At 37.3% G+C, this 27,557-nt stretch overlaps 1 protein-coding gene across 3 annotated transcripts in view; it reads right to left on the bottom strand.

Annotated features, from left to right (window-relative positions):
* LOC117409284 (receptor-type tyrosine-protein phosphatase delta) overlaps positions 1-27,557 on the bottom strand; it is a 696,619-nt gene that overhangs the window by 467,789 nt on the left and 201,273 nt on the right. The window contains exon 1 of one of the 3 annotated variants that reach the window (XM_059001233.1): positions 27,396-27,483. The exons of the other annotated variants lie outside the window; for them this stretch is intronic. The gene's annotated coding sequence lies outside the window, so the exon portion shown is untranslated. Of the gene's footprint in view, positions 1-27,395; positions 27,484-27,557 lie in introns of those variants that run through there. 3 annotated transcript variants of the gene reach the window in all.

Here is a 27,557-nt window from a genome sequence, read left to right as displayed (position 1 = left end):
TTGAATAAAAATCTACATTTTTCAGTTTCTCAAATCATGCATTCTGCTGCCATTTTCTCAGACAGCATTGTCATAGCATTTCCATTGTCTTGAAGATGGAAAATATGACCTACTTTCATTTAATGGATTTACTTGAAAATTAATAGAAGCAAAGTTCTTACCTAAATCAGTTTTTTTTAATCTTATTTCTATTGTCCTATTGTGAGTACATCGAAAACAGAGGATTGGTCTAGTGTTCTGTGAACTTGTCCTGAAGGTCAAAGGTTTCCCACAATCCTTGTATGTGACTGACAGGATGGCATGTGTGGTGGCGTCAGGCCAGGAAATAAATGCACAAACAGGCAGTACTGGGGTAAATGAAAGTACTTTGGCGCAATTACAAAATAAAAGATTTAAACAAAACACTGAAAGCAAAAGGCACGCTGGCCAAACAAACACTACAAACAGAACACAAAACAAATACTGTGCTGGTACAGCGATCAGGTTGGTAGCAGTTGCTCTCTGTATTTCCTTCATAGATCTCTCTGTTTTCCACTCTGAACACACTCAATCTTTGCAGTCAAAGCTACAGGTTCTTAAAGAGGTGACCGAGGAAATAACTAGCTGTTAATTATCTAGCCAACCCCTTGGTCACATTCTGCACGGGTTTACTAAAGATGCATGACAAAACAAATAGCGGACGGCATTTCTGCCCGTCCTACATGTTCCCCCGTCCTACATTTGAACAAAAAGGGATGTTTAGCTGTCAAATATTAAATACATAAACAATAATCATAATAATAATAACAATAATAAATACACATTTATATACAAAGTGACGGTGCACCCCACCACAGTGACTTTGTGAGAAGTCATTACTTGGACTAGATCTACACATCCTTTAAGTTTGAATGGGCAGTACAGACCACTTGAATATGGTAGAGGCTGTTAAATAAACTAGTCTCAAACATTAAAGTCAGTAGTTAGCCTTCACTTGAGACCTTAGAGGGGATAAAGGTGTTCAAACAAAGAATTTTTTTTAACGGATATTTCATTATGTCATTATTAAGATTTGAAAAAAGATAGAAGTTACACAGTCAAACCAGATAAATGCTGTGTCTTGTTTTACATTTTTACAATAACTTTTAAAAATAATTTTTCAACATTTTTGTGACATACTGGGTATATGTTAGCTGTTCATCACAAAACACTTTGAGGTTAAAATACCATAATATCATAAGGCATTGTATAATTACATCACTGACAACAAACCTTGCTGTAGGTCAGACTGATAATATTAAGCCTGCTTTGCATGACCCGCTGAAGCATACTACTTTGATCATCATTAAGCAAGAATGGTAATTCATGTCAGACTCAAAATTTAATACCTCAGTCACGTACAGTACTTTTTAATCCTAATTATTGGTCGAAAGTGAACATTCTGTTACAGTTATTAGCAGTTGATTGCTTCCATTTCATGTGGTATCATACCCATCTTGAGCTGGTGATACTAATGTAAGTAAAGGCAAGGCAGACTGCTAGATGCAGTGGCTAGTTATCGTACATACGTAATGATTTCTGTTACTGCCTCATCATATTAATCACTTGATGCACTGCTGAGCTAAAATAGCTTTGAATATGAAAATGTTCAGTTTAAATTGAGCTGGGTGACAATAAAAGAAAGTCAGCCTTTTTGATTTCTAGGTCTGAACAGCATGACGCAACAGAAATTTAAGAGCCCACTTGAAAATGAGTTTATAATTGACTTTGAAGATGTATGAATTAATTGTGACACTTTCAATCTAAACAAAACAGCATTTAAGTTGCTTAGATATTGTTGAAACAGGTTATTTAACTATTGAAATAGATTAATGAGCATTAACACTAGAAATACAGAAACCAAAATTATGCTTATTAACTGAAAAACTGATTAACATTACAGATTATAATCATTGAATGCTTAGATAGACTGAATAATCCTATTGCAACAAAACAAAACATTAGGAGTATGCGTTTCTGTATTTGCTGCAAGTAAAGCAGATTATCCCATTTAGCAGGCCTACAGGTAAATGTAGGTTAAGAAACTTCACAGTTCAACAAAACAGGCTATTTAGCATTTCGAATCTCATGACAATGCAATGCTGGAATTCTAAGACTGGATTTCAAAGGCTAGAGAAATAGTTATTAATTATGCTCAACCACATGATGTTGATTCAGTCAAATACATTTTACGCTCTAACTCAAGGGTTTTACTATTTGTTTTCATATCAATCAGTTTCAATTTGAACATATCATGAGACAATAGAGGAAAAGTCCAAATTATTCTAGCCAAGCAAATAATTTTTCCCAGAGTAAACTTTGTCTAATTTCCTAAAATTTCCTGTATAATAGTAGGCATAGTTGTGTCAGTATAGACAAAAATGAGTTCTCTAAGAACCAGATTCAGTGCTTAACACAAAAATTGCACATATATGGTTTTTCGTTTCAGTGATTCAATTACTTGTAAACCTATTACCTGGTTACACTAGCATGCTTCTGAAAACACTTAAGTATGGGCAACAGTTTGTATTTTATCATGATAAGTCTATGTGAGGTTTTCCAGAAGTAGATAGACTTTCTCTAAAATATTACAATCCAGCAGATATGAAATATGGACACATGGTAGGTTCCCATGAAGGTATGCATTATAAAAATGAACTGAGCCACTGCTCAAGCATACAATAATTCAGTAGTTCATTTGCTCATGTTAAGGCTTGTGCATTCACTGAGTAATCCAAGACTCATCTGGATCTCAAGCAGGAACGGATTTGAAAGTTGGCAGCAAAGTTGTAAGTGCATCAACTTCTCCCTTCTTTCAAAAAAAAAAAATCATCTTAAAACTATTCTTTAAAGTGAGTGTTTATAGGCATGGAAGTTTTACAAAATGGAGCTTACCTTTTTTGTGTAATTTTGCCTTTTCTTTGATACGTTTTGTAGGCTCTTTATGCAATTTTAACATTACAATGGATTTATGTATCTCCCCTCAAAAATATCTCTTTCAGAAGCATGGAAGTGCAATATTTCCTACTCTGGTATAAAGTGCTGCTGACCACAAGCAGCGCCACACTTGTCATGGGCAAATTGACCCTTAAGCGAGATAGATTATTGAGAGATCAGCTAACCTCACTTCAGTTAGGTAAGGGCCTTCTGCCGCACCTGCGCTTCTAAAATAGCATATATATATGGTGGTTTGCAGAAGTATTCACCCCACTGCAGTTTTCACATTTTGTTGACACCTGAGCGTACTCCACGACGCTTTCAAATTAGACTTTACATGTACACAAACTACTCCACATTGATAAAGTTAATAAAAAGCATATAGAATATAAATAAGTAAGATTTATAGAGAAAAACAGATTAATCTCAGTTGCATAAGTATTCAACCCCTTTGCTACTGCAGCCCTAAATCAGCTCAGGTGCAAATGATTTGTTTGAAAGGTCACAAAATTAGTGAAATGGTTTCAGCCTGTGTGTACTCAAAGTGGTTTAACTTGTAGATAATTTCCCTCAGATATATAAAGACTTTCAAGTTGCAACTCACAGTGATCCAACAAAGCAACCATGAAGACCAATGAGCTTTCAGAACAAGTCAGGGATAAAGTGTTAGAGAGCCACAGAGCAGGAGAAGGGTACAAGAAAATTTCAAAGGCACTGATTATCCCTCTCAGCACTGAAGTCCATCATTAAGAAGTGGAAGATGCATCATACCACCCAGACACTACCCAGATCAGGTCGCCCTTCCAAACTGAGCAGCCGCAAGCAGGACAATAAGCCGGTCCCTACACAAAGCGGCCTGTATGGACGGGTGGCAAAAAAGAAGCCATTACTCCAAAAGCCTCATCTTAAAGCATGTATGGAGTTTGCGAAAAAGCATGTAGATGATACTGCAGACATGTGGAAAAAGGTTTTGTGGTCAGACGAGACAAAGATTGAACTTTCTGGTCTAAATTCCAAGCGTTACGTCTGGTGCAAGCCCAACACTGCACATCACCCAGTCAACATCATCCCAACTGTCAAGCATGGTGGTGGCAGCATCATGTTATGGGGATGCTACTCTTCAGCAGGGACTGGGAAGCTTGTCAGGATAGAGGGGAGAATGGATGGTGCAGAGTACAGGCGAATCCTTGAGGAAAACCTGTTTGAGTCAGCCAAGACTCTGATACTGGGGAGGAAATTCACATTTCAGCAGGACAATGACCCGAAGCACACAGCTAAAGCCACACTGGAGTGGTTGAACAAGAAGAGAATTAATGTTCTTGAGTGGCCCAGTGTGGCGGAGTGTCCCGCCCCTATTATTATTATTTGTATTATTGTTTGCGGCGCGGATAACAGCGCGCGTATTTCTTATTATTTATATTTAAAAACCCTGTGAGTATGCATGACTGATCAGCTACTAATTATGTAACTAGCTGACAGTCATGCATCCATACCAAACGCGTGCAGACTCTGGCCGAGGGGCAGTAAGATAATTAACATGATGACTAGTTAACCCCTCGGCCAGAGTATAAGAACCTGCAGCTGTCCGTTCTGCGGGAGTGGAGTGTACAGAGGAGAGTACGGGGAGAGAGCGAGCGTGAGAGCGAGGAAAAATAACATTTAAAAAAACGACTGCTAAACAGTCTGTGTTTATTCGTTTGGCCCTCGTGCCAAACATATTAATGAATTTTAGCTTTTAAATTATTTCATATGCAAATAATTAATTTAATGCTAGGGCCTACTGGAGCTGCTTGAGTAAATGTTAGTTGATCAACTTGCTTGTGTAATATTATAGAGCCCCTTTCACACTGGCACTCCGGACCGGGGTTCTGGCTACCCGGGTCACAATCATGCGTAGTGTGAAACCACATACCTGGGTCTTATCCGGGTTGACCCGGGTCCCAGTGACCCACCTCAGGATGTAGGTTGACACGCTTTGACCCGGGTTAAGCGAGACAAAATGGATGACAGCCATTAATGAGCCGACACAAGAGATACAAATGGCAAAATCATAGACGAAGAGAAAAAAATAGCAAATATATTAAATGATTACTTTTCACAAGTTTTTACAAAGGAGGATATGGACAACATGGCCCACATGTCAACCTGTTCCTATCCAGTTTTAAATAACTTTAGCATAACAGAGTCAGAAGTGTTAAAGGGACTAGGAGCTCTTAAAATAAACAAATCCCCTGGGCCAGATGAGATCCTCCCAATAGTACTCAAAGAAATGAAAGAAGTTATTTACAAACCGCAACAGTCTCTTGGCAAAGGGGTTGTATCGACAGACTGGAGAATTGCAAACATAATACCGATCCACAAAAAGGGAGACAAAACCAAACCAGGTAACTACAGACCAATAAGCCTGACTTCTATTGTATGTAAACTTATGGAAACTATAATGAGATCCAAAATGGAAAATTACCTATATGGTAACAGTATCTTGGGAGACAGTCAGCATGGTTTTAGGAAAGGAAGATCGTGTCTAACTAACCTGCTTGATTTTTTTGAGGATGCAACATTGACAATGGATAATTGCAAAGCATATGACATGGTTTATTTAGATTTCCAGAAAGCTTTTGACAAAGTGCATAAAAGATTAATTCTCAAACTGAATGCAGTAGGGATTCAAGGAAATGCATGTACATGGATTAGGGAGTGGTTAATGTAGAAAACAGAAAGTAGAGGAGAAACCTCAAAAACCTCAAAATGGAGCAAGGTAACCAGTGGAGTACCACAGTGGAGTACCACAGGGGTCTGTATCAGGTCCACTCCTATTCCTAATCTAAATGACTTAGATTCTGGTATAGTAAGCAAACTTGTTAAATTTGCAGACGATACAAAAATAGGAGGAGTGGCAAACACTGTTGAAGCAGCAAAGGTCATTCAAAATGATCTAGACAGCATTCAGAACTGGGCAGACACGTGGCAAATGACATTTAATAGAGAAAAGTGTAAAGTATTGCATGCAGGCAATAAAAATGTGCATTATCATATTGGAGACATTGAACACCATAGCTTGATAATAATAAAAAAAGCAGCAGCTGTCACTCAACATGAAAATATTTAATGATAAAATGGTCATTTTAAATTCAATTTAAAATGTACTTTCTTGAAGAAATAACTAGGAGTGTGACAAGATCAAACTTCTAATATCTAACAAAATGAAAAAATGCAATTATACTGTAAGCTGGGTTTCTGAATGATCTATTTTTACAACTGTCTGGAGATTAACTATATCCACAATATTAGGGTCTGCTTCTTTGGGTAGAACTCACTACACCTATGGACTGTGTTGACAACTGTGAAAACCGCAAACCATCCACTATGTAGTATGCTCTAGGTGACAATTGGGTGTGTGATGTACTATTGTTTATCAAGTACAAAAGCATTAATAGTGTCTGGTCTTCTGTACAGTGAAAGCACACTTCATGCTTATGATACATTTTGGTTTCAACATCTTTCAATGGTTTTGCACTGCACTATACTGCATAATTGGAAAATGTATGTTCGGATACCCAAATAGTTGCAGGATGCCATGATCATTTATATTACCACATTCCTTTCCTCATTAAATCCCTGTTGTTTGGATCATGATAAATATTATACATCTGGTTGCACTTCTTTTACTGCACAAGAATGATGTTATTATTATGTGCCTCTTTTGTCTGCATTTCTCTTCTACCTCTCCTTCACCATCTTACAACAGGTGTTCTCTCCTTCTGGGGGTGGTGCCCGTTCCTCCCTGCTGTGGTCTCAGCTCATTGAGTGGAGCGGGAACCCTAAGCCAAATCATAGCCAAACTCATGTTCCCTTTGCTCCACATTCATTCATTAATTGTCCTGCCAAGGCAACCTGTCATCTTCACCTTCATAGTTAGCTGCAGCCTGGGATTTAGGTACATTAAGCTGAGAAGTAGAAATCATACTCAGATTTATAATAGCCAACTGATTTGGTGCTCTTTATATTCCATTTAAACAAAACTGAGTCACTATTTATTAGAAAAAAGTTATTGCAACGGGAATGATACAGTCAAAATAGTCATGAATATGCAAGAATTTGCTAAAAAGTTCCAAGTGAATATATAGCTAGCTCTCGGTAGAGTATTGAGAACTATCAAATTGGATACAATTAGTTCCAGCCAATTGAAATATCAAGGACAATCGTGAACCTCATTCTTAAAGATCAAACATATTAGAGCATAAATAGATATTGCTCTCTCTACCATTTTTACATTTCAAATTTCATGTTCAGCAAATGGAATCCCAAAGGCTGAGCAGAATTATCATTTTTGTACAGCTGAAGTGCTGCCTCATTAGTCATGTTATGTAATAGAACATTTGTGCTGTGAACCGAATCCTATATATCCGCCCAGACGCACATCCATTTTAATACATCCCTCCAATGTGTGCAGTTCTTCTTTAAATAAAAGACACAAATCCGGTATTGAACATAACTGTTGTATTTAATAACAAGAACATGTTTGATGAACTCTGTCGCAGCTCTTGACTCCCTAAATTCCTGGTGGCGCACGCACTAAACACGTCACGCAGCTGCTGAATGGAAACATACCCCAGTATGCAACAGCACATCACACTGCTGTTTTATTTAAATAATTTTTATATAACTTTATTTTATATAAATTTAAATAACTATTTCATAGCCTATTTGATATGTGTTACACACAATTTGCATTTAAATCAACGTGGGTTTTATTTCACAGGGAGATCATTCAGGTCACTCATCACGGAAATGTTTTCCACATAGCTCTAGGTCTCAGATCAGGTGACAGGTTGAAATGTCATTAAAGAAAGATGCAGCTCTCTTTTCTTGTAAAGGTAAACAGTTCTGCATTTTGACGTTTCTGTTGTGGGGGGAGGGGGCTAGCGGTAAATTATGTACGTTTCAAACTATAATCTTATTCAGGGATATATTTCCATTCGGTAATAAAAATACTGTTAACTAAAAGGCTCAAAACTATAGACTGTGCACGTCCCTTGTTAGTAGCTGCCAGTCTGTTTTTGATTCAACAGTTTCATTCAGTTTTCTTGACAGTTTTTGTAGATTCGGTATTCGGTTCAGTATTCGGACAAATCTTTTGAGATGGATTCAGCCGAATCCCAAAAACTTGAATTCGGTGCATCCCTATACTTCACTCAAGATGATGGTCAATAGATTAAAGTCAGTATGTAAAGTCAGTATGTATACTGAATAAGTTATTTAGGCTCATATATTCAATTTTAGCGTGAAAATTATTTGAAGCATAAATATTCACTTTAAACCAAGTTGTGTTTGGAGAGTTTCTGTTCTGGCTGTTTTTGAAAAATGAGACCCTGCAGACTAGGAATGGAAAAAAAACATAATACATGTTAACTCTACTTATAAAGGAGTGCTAACCAATGCAGCTTTATTTGTTAATGGTCTCCCTTTTAAGTTAATAATCTACTCCACTATTTTGAATGCAACGCCATAGACGAAAGGAAGTGGTTTGCAAGTACAGTAAAACCTACATTTTCCAAACAACTCCATTGGCGTAACCTTTGTTCTTTTGACATGGACATTGATGGACAGCGAGTACAAAGTAGACACAGGTAGTGAACTGCTAAGCGCCTTGCATGCCATCCTTGAATGTGCAGACAGTAACAAACAGGATGTTGACCAATGGCTACAAATGGCTTTCATCTTTTGGATATGGACACAGTTACCTTTGATGATCATGACCATGGAATAGAAAGTAATTCAGACTTTAAAATTGATAATGACAATATTCCAAGTGATTCATAGGCAGAGGTTATGCTGTCCAATTGTATGGTGTGGCTTGAGCAACAAGAACACTCAACTCAGCAAAAACAAAGTAACATCTGTAATTTTTTCACACACAATTAATACAGTAAAATAAAAATATTTACCCAGCTTGAAGTTGAATGCCAAAAATGTCAGCTTGTCATTGCTTGCTACATTCTTTGTGAGATGAAAAGTAAGAAATATTAAACAGATGTTCTTTTACTAATTGTGATATGGTCATTTTTTTTTTGTTTTATTCAATGCTGTTAAAATTACTGTATTGAATATGTTTCTGACTGAATTATTTTATGACACAACTAAAGATTTAACGTACTACAATGTATTCAGTGTACATGTAATTCATTATTTACTTAATTGTGTACTTGCTATTTTCCCTTTTCATTCTTCATTGTTATGTGTTACTGTAAAAGACGCATTTAAAGAATAAAAAGTTGTATTGTAGTTGTGTTTATCTTTAGGGAGTGGGATTTCCTCTTAAGAATTATTATTTTATTATCCAAGCAAATCAATTTTCCAAACACCCATTGGTCCCAATTAGTTCCCAAAATTGAGGTTTTACTGATTAATAATGTAGCACTTTGATAACAAAAACCTTGTCTTTGGCTAATTTCCCTCCAATTATGAGGTCATTGGTTTAAATCACAAGAAATGTACTTACTGAGCCAAATCATGACAAAATCTCCAAACACAAAGTAACGATAATAACAGTTGTTAGTTTCAAATCCTCATTTTTTTTAAGGTTTTCCTTATTTTATGCCAGCTTCATTGCACCTTATTGATATACTCATGATTACAACAAACAATAATTACATCATATTGGGTGGATTGTAACGTTCCACTTAAATCAGTTTAACTGAGGCTGAAACCTGAAAATAAGTCTTACAAAATAGCGTTCTATGAGCTAATTGTACAGAACCTGAAGGGACATGGTGTGAATTAAAAAAGGTTAGTATCTCGTGAGCCTGACTTATTACCTTGTGAGCACGACATAATATTGTGTGCGCACGACTTATATTTTCTCGTGAGCAGCACTTACTCTGTCTCTCGAATAATAAGCTGCTGCCTTGTTTATACTATACTTACTATCTCTCTAATACGCTGCTGCCTTGTTTATACTATACTACCTATTTAGACATGGTATTTAAATGTTACGATTAAGGGTGTAAGAAAATCGTAATTTTTTTTATCAAGAAGTTGCGGTTTCGTAAACAGTTTGCACGTATATATACTTGCTTTCAAGATGGATTTTTGTCTGTTTGTTCAAAAACAACAATTAGAAAAAAAACATACAAATAGGTAACCACCACATACTTTGCTTGAACAAAAGTTATTGTATTTCTTGCTCTTATTGTATTACCTGTATTGTAACACTTGAAATGTATTTGCTTACGATTGTAAGTCGCCCTGGATAAGGGCGTCTGCTAAGAAATAAATAATAATAATAATAATAATAATAATAATAATAATAATAATAATAATAATAATAATAATAACCAGAACATACGTTCTTAAGACTCTCTCTTTATCACCATTGGAAATAAAACATTTTACGCTGTGTTTCATTACAAGTGAAGAGTTGCAGCTAACAATAATGACGCATAACATAAAGTACTTGCATAACAGTAAAAGCTCACTCACAAAATTAAACAGCCACTACAGTATTTTCTAAACAGCAATAAACCTCCAGTCACTAAATTTAACAGTAAGTACAGTACTTGCATCACAGCCCACAGTCTTCTTTCCTGCTGCTAACCATAGCAACTGGAAAGAAGATAACCGATTGGCTAGAGAGGACAACAAGGCATATCAATCCTCTTTTTTGTTTCAATTTATTTTTCAGCATTATTTTGCAACGAAATTACATATAAATAACAGAAACATTGTAGTCTCATCAAAAGTTGCGGCAACTATAAAAAATGTTAAAAGTTGCAGTTTCCGCCAAAAATTCACGGCCTGCGATTTTCTTAGTTATGATTTTATAAAATATTGTTCTTGAAAGCTTCCACTAGGATCGTGGCTGCTGACAGTTTCAGGATGGATGTTTGCAGCGTGATATAAGTGAGGTGGTAAGAAGGTGGTAAGAGTGTGGCACCGACACAGCTGATCTGTCACAGCTAAACTGCAACATGAGTCATTTTTAATGGCTTGTGGTTTGTGTACTATTGGCTTGTATTAAAGAGGATGTATTGGACTTGGATCAGTGCTGCATTTAAAAAAAACTACATTTTAGGTATTAAAAAGCCACAATAACAACATTATACATTATTGGTTTGATACATAAGTGTCACTGAAACAGTAAATAAACAGTATACCGTAAAACTTCAAATAATGCGCCGGTCTCCAATAATGCACCGGGCAGCTGGGAAATATGGTAAATAGATGCCGAGTCATGAATAATAATACAATGTTATGAATAATACTATAATGCACGTCATAATGAATGTTCCAGCCAATACACACACACGGCTGTACAGAGAGCTTACCAATTTGTTTTTCAACACCGATGGAGGATGACAAGAAAACTCAATTTAACTAATTAATTTATTTTAAGGTACACGTAATGCATGCAGTTATTTTTATGACATTATTCAATTTAAAACCAGTTGTGAAGCTTTTTTTGAGCGTGCTGAAAGTAAGCCAAATACAAACTTGTTTTCTGATATTAACAGGGTTGCCTTTTAGTGTATTTGTATGTGTTTTTTTTTTTTTGTTGTTGTTGTTGTTGTGTGGAGCGCACTGCTCGCATCAAGTCCTTCTTACAAAAAAAATAAATAAAATGTTTGCACCTGTTAAGTTTTCTGCTTTCGAGGCCCCCCAGCAACAACAGGGTTTGCGGGTGCCTTGAGCCAGCCCCTGGTTGTACCAGTTATCTGGAGTTTCATCCCCAAATATATTAAAGTAACTAGGTGGTATGTCACTCATGTTTGGCAGTGGTTTTGTAACTATTAACAAATAAAATGGCAGTTTGTCATGGAATTTAGAATGTAGCGGTGCGTAGTGATTTATTCAGTGTGAAGCGGCTCATTTGTGTGCAAGGTATGGTATGCTCTATATACACACACACACACACACACACACACACACACACAGTCTAACTTCATTATAACGAACCCACCTGAGGCCTAGGGAAATGTTCTTTATATCAGGTTGTTCACTATAATAGGGTCTGGCAATTTGCTGTATCAGAATAATGAAGAAAAGCCCAAATTGAATTGAAGATCTTTATACAATATACAGTGAAGACAAATTCACATTGATAATTGATCAACATTTAAACAGTATATTTAAAAGAAAACAGTAAAGAAATGGAAAATAGTTTTCATTAGTAGCATGCAGAATTGATGATATACCATGTTACCAACACATATTTGTCTGATTCTCAATATGACATCTGCTTAAAATTGTCAAGTGAAATGATCTTCTCTGTGCATTCAACATATGTCCCTTCACAGTCCATCAAGCTAATTGGGGTTAATGTCTAATATACTAAAAAATAAATAGGTGTCGACTTCATAAAGCTCACATTTATTCATGTTCTATGGTTTAATAATAAATCAATATAATAAAAATTAACAATTTCAAACATGAATTCAATCATTAATGTTAATTAATTATTTTCTTTTTTTTTTAAACTAGCAGCATTAAACCACACCATCTGCTCTTCGTACTGTATGGTCCAGCCCTTCTTTTTACCCTTTACACAATCCATGCCTGGTAAATATGTAATGCTGCTAATAATTAAATGATGTGGAAAAAACAAACTGTTATATCTTAAAAACCACTTAGAAAAATTTGACATATCCGCCCTTACTCTGGTCCCACCGCAGTTGGATACGTGATGGATTACTGTATTACGACAGAAATAGTTACAATATGTACAATGTATTGAAAAACTACTGGTATATATATTAAAAACAGGTTTAAATATATTGTTATATTTCCAACCCAATCCATAGGGTGTGCACTGTTAGATTATCAAAGATACTGAGAAGACGGTATACAAATACCAGAAACCCTTCTACAACATATACCGACAACGAATTCCAAATTAGGTACAGTTTGTCAAAAGTTAGCACTCCACCAGGAACATTTTTTGTTCGGTGCTGTAGTTCCCCGCTCGTTTTCCAGGCATTGTAATTGTAATTAGTCATTTAAATGCAATATTACATTTTTATTTTAGGTTTCATATAGGCATATTCAATATTGCAAGATGCAGTGTAATTACTGTGTAGATGAATTCATTAGGAAAGGTTAATTTGCAGCATCAGTCTTTAAAAGAGCTGGTTTATAATGGATCTAAAATAAACCACTAAATGGAGTCTTGTTAAACCAATTAATTGGTTAAGTGTGTAGTACATTGGAACAGGGTTTGATTTTGAGCAATGTAATGGTTTAACTGGGGTTGAACCAGACCCAAATTTAGTACCAAGATAATGGTCTAAGTATGTGGTACGTTGCAATCCACCTCTTTGGATTATATGAGGCAAGTGCTTTATAATGTGTCCTTCAGAGATTATACAACTATTCTTCAACACATGGCTGGTTCTCTCTGGGGTATGTCTTATGACCGATGACCAAAATGAGTCACCAAAACCAAGAATTCCTTTTTCCATTTTATGTTTATCATATATATTTAAAAGCTTTGGAAAACATCACAAATATAGCCGTTCTTCTGCACTGTTCTTTAACACAAAGCTTTTTATTCTGAAAATAGGTAAAATCAAAGCAGTCCTTCTGCCATGAGTATTAATTAGTTGTGTTTTAACTGCCTGCCCTTCACTTGCACTGTGGTTTTGCATAAATTGTGGTTAGTTTATGGCTGCCTAGAGAATTATACAATTCACAAACTCCTGTAATATGTATACTGTAGTTAATAATATATATATATACACACACAGAGTCCTCTGGATCATTTTTATGCTGGCTTTAATAAAAACAAGTGTATTATTGTTAGTAATTAATGATAGTTTTAATGAGGTGGGAAGTAAATAAACATTTACATTGCAGACTATTTTGTATTATTTATAATAACTTTTCCAAATAGAAAGTGAATATGAGTGTTTCCAAAGAGATTCCCAAATACTTTTAATTCTGTGCATCCAAAGACATTAAGTTTTAAGAAAGAAGCCTGTTTGGTTTTCTGTCTCAGCACTCAGCAGTTTGTCAGTCCCAGACTGTTGTGAAAAGTATATATTAAATAAACAGGGAAAAAAAGAAATGTGTTAACCAGATTATTCTGCCTTTTATTGCAACTGTGGTACCATTCAGTGAGCGAAAATTGTAAAGGGCACTTTAGCTGAAACCTCCTGACAGGGTACAGTTTCAAAAAAAGGTCGAAAACTCCTGGGCTATAGCATTATTGCAAACACTTTCTAATGTGCCACCTTTGTCTGCACAGTCTTAAAACATCTTTCAAAAATGTACATCTCTTTTGAAAATGGGATCCATCATATAGACAAACTAGGCATATTAGAAACTATAAACATGTTTTATTAAAACATTTTTAAAGGTTATTTTATATATAAAATAAATTAATAAAAGTGTAACATTTAAAAAAAAAAAAAACACTTAAATTCAGATAAACATGCCTGTTAACTTACTAGATAAATTTATGTCAGTAATGAACCATATTCATATTCAGTAATTTAAGAACATTTATTTTGTAATATAAATTTGGCCAATTTATTTATTTATTTAAAATATTTCAACAAGATACTAAACTTGTACCAACACCACTTGAATAAAAAGGGCCCTTTTTATTCATCTACAAAATATCCATGAACCTTTTTTTTAGTGAGTTATGTTACTTGGGACTTGTAGGGCAGCAGTGTGGAGTAGTGGTTAGGGCTCTGGACTCTTGACTGGAGGGTCGTGGGTTCAGTCCCAGGTGGGGTACACTGCTACTGTACCCTTGAGCAAGGTACTTTATCTAGATTGTTCCAGTAAAAACCCAACTGTATAAATGGGGAATTGTATGTAGAAATAATGTATAATGTGTTATCTTGTAACAATTGTAAGTCACCCTGGATAAGGGCGTCTGCTAAGAAATAAATAATACTAATAATAATTGAGCTGAAGACTCAACGGTGCGTGCCTAATGGCATATTTAATAATACATCACTGTGTACTCTGTATGAAATTTGTGATGAGAGTACCTTGTAGAAAACTAAGAGTATATTGTGACAAAGTCTTGCCTGGGTAGGTGGACTTGAACACAAATCGGTACGGGAGACAACACAAGAGTCACATACAGTAAGTTCTTTTCAAACAGGGCAGTACCTGTTTGTTTATTTTGGCACTATTTCCAGTGAGCAGCGTCAGATAAACAGAATACAGTTCTTGGTCCACAAATTAGGTTCTCATGCACAGGGTTTTACAGCTGGCAGGGTAGTCAAAATGGTACGAAGTCATACACAAAGCAATATAACAGTTTTTCCTGCAATTTCCCATAATACAATTACACAACACCAACCTGTGCAGGTGTGCTGACCACATCCTGTGTGCTTATCCCGGGTTCTGGTAATTGTAGTCTTCTTGGGCAGACATTTTGTCAATTGTAGTTATTCTCGCTGCCACCATTTCGTGAGAGGACACACCCCCATTAAAACCTCTGCCCTTACATACCTCCCATTGATCACCCTGCCCCTTGGTTTGTCACAATATAAATATAAAATGTACTTGAGCTTTATTTCTTTCAGTTTCTTGGTGCTGGCAGTGCTCTCTATTTTCACTCTAAAAAACCTTAATGCTCCTGAATGAAAATCTTCTTCAGAAGCACTGCTTTTAACTAAACTTTCCAAGCACTACTGAGAAACCTAAGAACACTTTATAAAACATTTATTGACATAGTTTCATTGCAGTGTTCACAGTCACCCCTCTGTCTCAAATGCATTTTTCAGACCTTCATGTTAACTTTAAACCTTATGTATTGTACTTTTAAAATAAAGACTTTTTTGCATTATAGTGTATAGGTTAGATAATATAAAATAACGTCAAATCAGGCTTCTGGTGTATTTCTACTATTTCTACATCCCTAGCCTGTTGTGAGATCTGTTTGCTGTGATTAAACAGCCATGTCAGATATTGAGCTGACGTTTTTAATTAAAAAGATCAAACTGATTGTAATGAGGTTCCAATCAATCATAAAGAAAAAAAGAGTGCAATTTTAAACTCAAACAGTCTCTGATTACGAATGCAATGGGCACTGGCTACAACAAAACATACTGGTTTCTACCTCAAAAGATATGCAACATATTTTTGTCCATCAATACAAATTTTAATGAAGTAAAATTCATAGAATGAACAGTTTTTTTTTTTTGACCTGGAAGCAGTCAGTTTCGAAAGCGCAGGACTTTTGTTCCCACACAGATTGTTTCTTGGCAGGATCCCCACTCTAGTGTTTGAGCATCAAACAACAAAATAGAGAGCTCAGATAACCTGGATTAGAAATTAACTCCTGCAGACAAGACAAGAAAACATCTAAATACAACGATGCAGCAAAATTTAGATTAAAATATAAACTACTGGTGCAACTATGCCAAATGAGTTAAAAAGGAAAAGTGCACATGTTTTATTGCAATGCTTCTTAATATGAGGCACACCAATCATTTCTGCCCGCTACCTATTTGCATATATAGGGGTAGATGTAAGTATAGTCCTATGTAAGCTTAAGAGCAATGCAAATTACACGTGCAATTATGATAATGAGGGTTTGAGTACATACATTACAACTGTGGTCTGAAAGGAACCAGAGGCTAAGTATAGCATTGACGCTGGGGTCTAGCTCATCCCTCAATTCACCTATTAGGTCTAAGATGACCTGCGGCATGAGACAATAATGCTTTAGCACTGCATCCACCAGCATCCCAAATAAAGTGACCCTGGGATTGAATATGCAGGGTCTTCTTCGTCTTGCCCTTCTCCGAACGTGTCCCTGCCACTCCTCAACAAGGGGCAAGTGTCACCATATCAGGAAGTGTACCACAGCAGCCATCCTGAAGCCTGTGACAGGTCTATGCAGGTGTGTGCTTTTATACAGCTCTTAACATGGTTCGTATTGGGCTTGGAAAACCTTGAAAAGCTTTGATTTTCACTTGGTAAAAGCCTTAAATTTGATTGTTTTTTTGGATTGGCCTGGAAAAGCCTTGAAAATTGTGGAACCATTGTTCCACGGTGTTTCAGGGCTTACGAACGACGTCAAGGATTTTTATCTCGCTCAACCCGGGTCAAAGGGTGTCAACCAACATACTGAGGTCGCTGGGACTTGGGTATGACCCAGGTACGTGGTTTCACTCTACGTGGGATCGTGACTGGGTATCCAGAACCCGGGTCGGGAAACAGGTAGGAGGGCTTAAGAAGACACATGTCTGTTTCCATAATATTTCTTTCTTTTTAATATCCGTATGCTCAAAATTCACCTCTACCTTTTCTACGGTCTTTGCATTTTTTAGTCTATTCCATTTTTTTGGATTTTAAACAAAGGCATTATTTTGTATCTGTTATCTACATGATGCATCAGATGCACAGAAATGTGCGTTATTGTGATTTGAATACTCCACTCGTGTCAATTTCTCAAGCTTATCTGTGTAGAAACGCAAGCCTCTTTACCATGGTAAACACATAAAAAGGCAATGTCCGGTTGAACTTATGTGTAAAATATATGTACGGAAGCTTATTGTTAAATACTACAACATCTCGAATTAATGTACATTTTGTATTGAAGTATAACATTTTTATTTTTGGTGTTTCTAAGCCACCAAACTTAAGGCATTGCTTTCTCATCAATGACCGGGAGGCAACTGCTTTTTTGTGCTGAGGGGAGTTAGTAGCCTATGGTGGGAAAAGTGGTGATCTAAACAGTAAATATTAAAATGAATAATGCGAAAAGAAATTGCAAATAATACTGGAGAGCAAAGAAGCCAGCAAGCAAAAGAATCTTCATTTGAATGCATTTCAATATAATTTTAATGGATTAATGGCAAAGTGCAAATTTGATAGTGGGCGCAGAACGCCAGGTGAACACCATTGTTTACATACACTGCATTTTTAGCAGCAGCTAAAATCTGACTTTATGGCTGCTAAACACTATTTACAGCCTCATTCTGGGGGCTTTGCACCTGCAAATCACTTTGCTCGTATCCTTACATCAACCCATAATGTTATATGTATAACATCCATTACATACAATAAACATAAAGAACATCCTAATAAACCTTTTTATTATTAAATGCAGTGGTCTGTTTTAGCAGTTTGCAAGTCGCAAAAAAAAGCTGCAACTGTCTTTTATTAAAATTCGTAACCATTATGAACCCTGTAAAACTTCCTGTAAGTTGCTTCTATTTAGTTTCAGAGCAAACATAAAAATTATTTTCGAACCTGACTGTCCCCTCAATAGAATGGCTTTGCAATTCGGGTCACTAAAGCAGGTAATAGTTTTGCTACAGTTTCTTCCAAACAAACTTTGTGTCATGAGGAGACAGAAAAGATGAGGTGAAAGAAAACAAAGAAGTAGGTCAAAAGACTCATCACTGCTTCTGCCACAGAGTTCAACACACCATAGTTCAAACAAAAGAGAGGACTTATTGAAACAGTATGCAGAAGGCACTAACTGCTAAATAACTGACCACATAGGCAGTGAGATCTGCGTTATTAACCTTTCACCTTTTATTGTACAATTCTATCTATATACTATTAAGACTTTTTAAACTTTAACAATATTTAGTGTTGTTTGACCTTTCGGCTCAATCAATAAAGCTTGTAGTGAACATTATTGGAATGAACCTGATGACTCTTTGGGAGGGGAGCATGTCAGAGTTGTAATTACTTGAGTCAGTGACTTGACTCGAGTCAGACTTGAGTTTCAAACGACTCAACTTGACTCGAGTCACTGCAAGAAAAGACTCGACTCGACTCGAGTCCCAGCCCAAAAGTCTCCACTCGACTAGTCATAGTCTTTATGACAACATAGAGACAGAAAGAAGAGTGTCAGCAGCATGGAAGGTAAATCTAGAGTACCTGCGCATAAGCAGTCTGCATCCTGCAAGCACTGAGAAATGCCAAATTAAAATAACAGAAATCATGTTTGGTCTTTTTTATTATTTCTTACCAATCAATAAGAAATTACTTATTTGGTGGGTCAATCAATAGATTTTTTTTATCAAAGTAAGCTTAAAACTTAAATGCGTTTAGTGTTTGTCGTCTGGTTTAATGTATATTGATCTAAAGTTATACTATGTTTTTAAGTATGTCCAAGTATGCAGTGGTTTTAAAAATTATTTCACCTCAGCTGCATTATCTGGACTGTTTTCTTTAACAACTGCTATGTTTTAAGGCCTGGAAGCCTTATCAAATATCAAATTAAATGCCACAAAATGTCCATTCATATGGTTATGGAAAACTATAAAGGAGTTTCACTCATGAGAAAATGTGAAAAACACTCAGGCAGCCATCAGTAACATTATAAATAAATGGTTAAATGCATTCTTTTGTTTTGTGGTATCCATTATTGTACATTCAACCCAATTGAGCATAGATAAAAGGACCTCTGTATGGTCACTAACAAAATATGCTTATAAATAGGCCAATCAATCATGAATTCACTGAAATGGTGAGACAAAACACAAAGCAGAAACCATGGACCTTTAATGGTGAACATCAGTGAGGCAAGTATGACCACATTATTGTGCATCTCAATTTTGTATTTTTTCTTGATTTTTTAAATTTTTTTATGTTTACTTGTAGATTGCTAATCTCCTGTCAAACTCTGTGACTCACCAAGACTCGACTCGAGCTTGGCATGTCAAAGACTCGACTCGAGTCTTTACCCCCTATGACTCGACTCGAGTCCCAATTTTTGTGACTCGATTACAACACTGGAGCATGTGCTGTGCCTCATCAAGTTTGCAAAAGAAGTGCGTGCAGATGGGGCTATATACACCATAGTACAAGGGTCTTATGCCCTTGTACTGGCACTGAAACAATAGATACTGTATACACCCTTGACATATACTAAGGAACAGCCTTGCTACATCTGTTTATTTCCACAAGAACAATGAAGAAGGCATTGGATTTCACTTTAACAGTAAATGTGGAATGCAAAATAGCAGTTGTATAAAATCATGCTAGATTTTGATATCTAAGCTACTTAAATACAACTACTTGCTTTCCAGGAGAGGTGTGCAGTTCCCTGAAGTCCTATTACTTCTATTCCTTGGTTCTGTGTTCTTTTGTCCTTGGTATTCCGGAATCCTTTCTGACTGATCTGCAGGTCTTCAAACATGTTTAGTCTTCAAACTAGAATAAGGATCTTTAGTTTCACAGCACTCATCTGTCTGCTACTCTGTATTAGAGAAGAAGCTTTTAGTGGCTGGGAAGACACTTGTTCTAAACATGTTAAACAAAAATGCATTACTCTAGAAATAAATTCATCATTACAAATCTATCATTAGAGTACAGAAGTATTTTGGTTGTGAAAAGGTTTTAAAGAAATGGAAAAATAATTATATTAATTGTTAAAATGTAAAGCAAACATCCATAGACTGCATTATGGAAATTACATTAACTGTTTTTAAAAAAAAGAAATTATGTAAATGCAATACATTACTGTACTGCAGTTTCCAGACAGAGAGATAGTTAGCAAAAGAGCACAGCACATGACATGACAGAGTACTAGGGGGTTGTTCGGATAACAGATATGTGTAAAATGCTTCCGATAATAAGAACATATATAAGTTTACAAACAAGAGGAGGCCATTCGGCCCATCTTGCTCGTTTGGTTGTTAGTAGCTTATTGATCCCAGAATCTCATCAAGCAGCTTCTTGAAGGATCCCAGGGTGTCAGCTTCAACAACATTACTGGGGAGTTGGTTCCAGACCCTCACAATTCTCTGTGTAAAAAAGTGCCTCCTATTTTCTGTTCTGAATGCTCCTTTATCTAATCTCCATTTGTGACCCCTGGTCCTTGTTTCTTTTTTCAGGTCAAAAAAGTCCCTTGGGCCGACATTGTCAATACCTTTTAGAATTTTGTATGCTTGAATCAGATCGCCGCGTAGTCTTCTTTCTTAGATTCAATAGATTCAATTATTTTAGCCTGTCTGCATATGACATGCCTTTTAAACCCGGAATAATTCTGGTCGCTCTTCTTTGCACTCTTTCTAGAGCAGCAATATCCTTTTTGTAGCGAGGTGACCAGAACTGAACACAATATTCTAGATGAGGTCTTACTAATGCATTGTAAAGTTTTAACATTACTTCCCTTGATTTGTTTCACAATATATCCAAGCATTTTGTTGGCCTTTTTTTATAGCTTCATCACATTGTCTGGATGAAGACATTTCTGAGTCAACATAAACTCCTAGGTCTATTACATAGATTCCTTCTTCAATGTTCTTCTATGAGTTTTCAAAGTGTTCAAAATGCAGTTTTCAATTCAAAGTCCTGGTACCTTATTTATTTATTTTCACAGTCACTTGAGCACGTGGTAAAAAATAGGGGTGTATAGTTACAAAACCATATTAAATATGGTTGTGTATCTTCTATAGTAATATAATAAGAATCACATACATAAATGTAGTTGTCTAAGCTTATAAAAAAAACACTATTCAAGCTTGTCTTCATATTCCTATGGCTAGTGCAGGAGTTTAATAATTAATAGGGAGTAATATACAATGGTAACATAAATGTCTGCCCTTAAATTCATGGATATATACAACTTATAGGCTAGCTAAGAGGGGTTTTATTTTCTACAGTTGGTGGACTTAATGACATAAATATGTGCCTTTAGTTCATCAGTAAATGTGTTCCACTCACCCCTTTGAAAAAATATATTTTACTTATTCACTTCAGTGTGGGGGCCTCTATTGGCAAAGGTGTCAATAACGCAAGAGACTCTGAGAGTGTACCACTGCTGAGCACAGGCATTTAGCTCCCCGAGAAGGCCAAATATCTGTCAATAGAAGCACTTACTCTTGACTACCAAGGCACTGAGTGACTTCTTGCATCCTGCTGATTCAGTACCTGGCTCACTTGAAATAGTGAATGAGTAAGTAAATGAATTGAGATTCTGACCCTCGCAGGCTCTGGCTCATCACTAGTGCACATGATAAAGAAACTTGGCAGTAGGATTAGAGACAGTGAATCAGTGATTGCTCTATAAATCTAGTTTAACTGATGCTAAAATCTGACAGAGAGGATTACAAGGATGTACGTCTTATCAATTCATTATTGGTTTCAAGGCTCCCTCATGTTGCCATCAGCCCTTGCCAGAGGACGGGATTTTTTATGGTTCAATTTTTCAGTTTACTTTTGACTGTTTTTAATTACATTTGATGCCGTGCTCCTGTGCTGGCAAAGTTATTGAAATTGTGGAGCACTTTGATGTAATAATGATGGCTCCCTTGATGGTCATGCATTTCAAATGCCGATGCTCTTACTCTTGTTCTATATATATATTTAAAGAACCACACCTTTTATATACATATCTGGACATTTGAGATGGACACCCAATTACTTATTTAATGGGTTTTCTTCACATGATTCATCAGAAGGCTAAACCATCGAAGGTGGTCGGTGACAAGTTCTGTGTGGGCCTCTGCCTGTGCTGGAGACTGGGCACAAATTAGCCTTCCAGATAATTGAGTACTCTGATGCCTTTGAGTTTCAATGATGTCAAGATAGCTAGAGAGAGGCCAAATGGCAAGACATGGAACTTGTATGCTGTTCCCTGAAATGTGAATCGCAGGTGCTTTTATGGGGATGTGGAAATAGGCGTCTTGAGGTCCACTGTGGTGAACAAGTCGTCTGGCCTGATGGACTGCAACAGCTGTTGCATTGTCAACATTTTGATCCTCTGGCTCAGATACAGGTTGACCTGTCTGTCTGAGGCCGAGGATCGATCTAAGGCCACCATCCCATTGTGGCACTAGGAAGTACCTGGAGTAGAACCTTTCTCCAACTGGAGAGGATCTATCATGCGATTAGCCTGTTTTTAGCTGCAGAGCTGCTACCTCCTGAGACACCACAGCGACGTCGTGGGTCAGTGACTGATGTTGTAGTCATGCCCCAAAAGGGAGGGGGACCATGCTTGAACAGCTACTTAGTCAATTCCCATGTCTACCGCGGGTCCAAGCGTATGCCCTGGAGTGATCGGGGCATCCAACAGCGGTGCTTTGTCCCCATTAGGCACACGTGCCTGGGAAAGCCAAAGCTGCCTGCGTGCGGCTACCAGCGCAGCCAGGTTTCTAAGTGCAGCCTGTCCATTAGGCTTGGACACACGGAGCAGGGTTTTGTTAAACAGGTGCAGCTCATCCAGCTGTTGTGGTGAGGATCTGTGGGTCTCAGTGGGAGTGCAGCAAATGCGACTGGTAGGCTACCAGGATGCTATTGTAGTTCCCTAGTCGTGCACCGAACTCCCCGGCTGAATAGACTCTTTTGAGGATCACCTCAGAAACCCGGCACTGCTTGTTAGGGCAGGCAGCATCCTTAGATGGACCAAGGCAGCAATAGAAGTCTCAACCCCCAGAAACTGGGCAGGGCCCAGCTTTTCCACACATACACCCTATATAGGGCATCCATCAACTGGGAAAGAGCAGGAAGTGTTGCCGGAGGGTCCCAGGAAGACTGGATTTCATAGAGAAAATCTGAGTAAACGGGAGGATTTTGGAGAGGCGGTAGACTCATCGTCAAAAATTGACTGGCTCGTTTCCCCTGCTGTTTTCAGTGGCCCACTTGATTAGCGGGAGAGCTTAACCACAGGGGACGTGCCATCTGACTTCACGTCCTCAGACAGGAACACCAGCTGCTGTTCGCCCCCCTCCTCAGAGGCGGTGATGGACACTATATCCTCCTGTGGCCAATCTCCACACTCCCTTGGTGCAGGCAAGCCACCTCTAAGAGAGAGTGATGGGGAAGAGTGCTGAGCAGGAGTTAGGGACGCAGAACGCTCCTTAGAGCTACGGGATAACTTCTCAAGCATAAGGTATACGTTTTTAAAGCTGCTGTCTCAATTTGCCTATACATATTGCACCAGGTCGATTCGGTACCGGTTCAGTGACTTTAGCACCCGACCAGTACAGAAATGGTACGGGGTCAGAACAGGGTCGGTTCAGTACCGGTTCAGTGACTTTAGCACCCAGCCAGTATAGGTACAGTACGGGGTTGGAACCGGGTCGGTTCGGTACAGGTTTGGTGTCTTTAGCACCTTTTCAGGTTTATTGATTACTTAAAATACAGGCCCCAAGTAACGAGTTATTTGAAGATAATGTACCTCAATTAAAAAAAAAAGACGTTGCTGAGCCGATAAAGAACCTTGTAGAACACACACACACACACGTGGTTGTAAGAAACAGTTGCCATATGCAGTGTTTGTATTAATGGTTGTGAATTTATGCACAGGAAAGGCGCTAATAAAAACTTTGATGACACTGGATGAGTTAGGTGTGGAATGTGGATAGAGTATAAATGTAGAACTCGTAGGTTCTGTTCACATTTGTGTACAAGTATTTCACATATCCAATTCACAATGGTATGCTATCTTTAATCCTGCATAAAAGTAAATATTTATCAATGTCTGTAGTTTTCAATGTAGAGAATACGCTTTCTCCTTAAGAAACAGCTGGCAGCATGTTGTACTGTGTGACGGTTTACAAAAAGCACATGCTCTGTATTGCTAGGAAATAAAATGTACTGTATCTATTACAGTAAGTAGGCCTAATACAGCTATGCATCATTGTGGCAAAGTGGGTAAGTGAGTGCAGGTGAAGGCAATACAGCAGTGCAGAAGAAACACACAGACAACAATATTCAGGTGCAATGGTGTTTATTGAATTAACAATGTCCAGAGCCTGACGGCAAACACCTGTAACTAATAATGTTGTAAAGTGATACAGCAGCGTGTATCACTTTATTTATAATCCCCGTGTTTGACCCGCAACCAAAAGGCCCGTTCTTTTACACCGACACGTAACACAAAACACATACACAGGTACTACAGTGAGTGAATTAGTGCTCATGGTGCAAAGACAGTTCTCCCTGAAACAAAGGGAAGTGCTGGTGTCCGGGTTTGATGCTGGCTTTCGGCTACAGCTCCGGATCGTGTTAGTAGTTAGTAGTTAAGTTTTAGTTTCCAGCTCTGAGAATGCAGCAACTTTTTAAATCTGCTAAATTCATCAACTTGACCAATTTGGGTTTCAAAATTTGGGTGTGGTGTACATTTTTATATTTGCTATTTTCTGTGTTTGTAATATCAATTAATTTTAGTTTTGTAACTATGGAGTTAAAATAAAGCAAAATTACTAATTGTCTTTGAAAAAATAATCACTATATTCTGACCTCCCTGGCATGGTGCTGTACTGTGCAAACATGTTCAGCTTTGAAATAAAAGTAGCTGCATGCATTAGCATAATATTAACATCCTGACTTGAGGATACACTACTTAATTATGCCAGCAAAACTGGCATTCCAGCTCCTGAGAGACACACATTAACTAAGTAAATAGCCTTTATATATATATAAAGGCAGCAGGGCAGCAGTGTGGAGTAGTGGTTAGGGCTCTGGACTTTTGACCGGAGGGTTGTGGGTTCAAACCCCCAGTGAGGGACACTGCTGTTGTACCCTTGAGCAAGGTACTTTACCTAGATTGCTCCAGTAATAACCCAACTGTATAAATGGGTAATTGTATGTAAAAATAATGTGATATCTGTAAAAATGTGAAATAATATATAATGTGATATGTTGTAACAATTGTAAGTCGCCCTGGATAAGGGCGTCTCCTAAGAAATAAATAAAAAAAATATATATATATATTGTAGTATTATATAGTTGTCTGTGAGCTTTGACTATATTATTCTGCAATAGTATACATTCTCAGTATGGCAACAGATCAACAACATGTATGACCTGTTGTGAAGTAGAATACTGGGTGAATTTATGTGCTTAGTTGATATGCAAGACATTGCAAACAGCCTCCTCACCATAAAAAAAAATTGCTAATTAAAATTTTTGCTGTGCTGCTAGGCACTGGAGGTGTTACATGTCGCTAATTACATGAGATCATGAGTGAAAAGAAACACCTCAAACCTTACATATTCACTGGAGGATGTGAAACTAATCCCAACCACATACAGTGTGAAGTTCATGTTAGATGCTTTGTTACTTTAATTTGCAGGTCAAATACTAACTATTTAGAAGTTCTGGCATGGGAACATAAAAGTGCTGCCTTTTCATCGTTACTGCTTCAAGCATTGCCAAAATAACGCTACAGGGGTTTTTTGGGTACAGCAGATAGAACACAAAGAGAAAAAACAGTTTTGAAAGATGCTGTGGAAGGGTGGTGGGCAATTCACTGACACACAGGAGACAAAACTTTATTTGTAACGTCACTCAGGCGCACTGATTTATTTTTACCCGCAGAGGGTGCTGTTGTCCGTGGCCTGAATACTGACTACCAATACCGGTATACAGTCCAGTGCACATACAAGTGCTCAAAAATAATAATGAAAACAAAAGGCACAAAGAAAAAGAGAAAACAAAACACTACTAACAAAACTACAAAATACAGGTGCTGCACTCTGCAGTGTTTCCCCGACCGTCGCTAACTGCGTGGTCCGGGTCTCCGTCCTACACTCCACTGTTCCCTCAGACTACGGTCTTTACTTTTGGGGCCTGTCCACGGTTTCTCCGCTACTCCTATATATATATTTTATTTTATTTTGTTTTGTTTTTCGTTCTCCGGCCGTTCTCGGTCCGGCAATAGAGCTTCCGCTCGCTCGTTTATCGTCCTTTAGGGGCCGACCTGAGGGAACAACAGAGCGTTATTTTATAGGCCCAGCAATCCCCCAAGGCCCGCCTCCCAACCATTCAGAAAGAGGGAGAGACCACACACACCCTCGTCCCACCTCTCTGTGTCACTGCCATGATTGACAGGTGGCTCTTACGGGTTGCTGCCCTCTTCCTGCAGAACCATGCATGCGCCAAACAGTCAGCACAGATCTCATATCTCCCCTGTTACAGGTGTATATTCTGTTCTTATTCTTTCAAGATCCACATTTTGCTGAAAATCAAATGGCAAAGGGCACCGAAGCACACACATTAAAATAGTTCAGCTGGGGTTACTAAAATTTTTTTTTTTTTTAAATGGAATTAGCTTTGAAAAGATTTACCAGTTTAAACTTGCTTTACCATGCCTACATGTGCTCTACAATGATTATCTATGCTTTAACTATGGTAAATGTTTATAATGGTTCGCAAAGCTTGTAATTTAAAGATGTATGTTAAATATTACTTAGGGAATTATGACTGATATGCATTTAAACAATGTCCTTTTGTTTTTATAATTACAGTAATTGTGATAAATGTTTTGAATAGAATAGAATACTTTTTTACTAAATTAACTGTTATATAGAAATAGATTTTTTATAACTGCAGCAACTTGGTATATTTCACTTTAAGCTACTAAAATTATAGCAATATGTTCCTAAGGAAATAAAAGTTTAAGGGTTCATGCAGTAATCACACAGCTTGCAATAATGGTAACATTTTAGAATTTTTAAGCCAAACATAGACAAACAAAGGAGGAACGTTTGAAATAAAGGAGAACCTACCCAGTGTTGGGCCTTTTCAATACAGTTTATGCAGGTGCTAACATTCTGCCAGATGTAAACATTTTAATGGCCAGGAAACCAACTCCATTGTATTCCCACCTAGAAGATGACATTGTCAATGTTTAGCTGTCTGTGCAGTTTTACATTATAATTAAAAAAAAC

This window comes from Acipenser ruthenus, chromosome 2 (assembly GCF_902713425.1).
Source record: "Acipenser ruthenus chromosome 2, fAciRut3.2 maternal haplotype, whole genome shotgun sequence".
NCBI lineage: Eukaryota > Metazoa > Chordata > Actinopteri > Acipenseriformes > Acipenseridae > Acipenser > Acipenser ruthenus.
The sequence above is the reverse complement of the archived record's forward strand: the minus strand, read 5'-3'. Positions and strand labels throughout refer to the sequence as shown.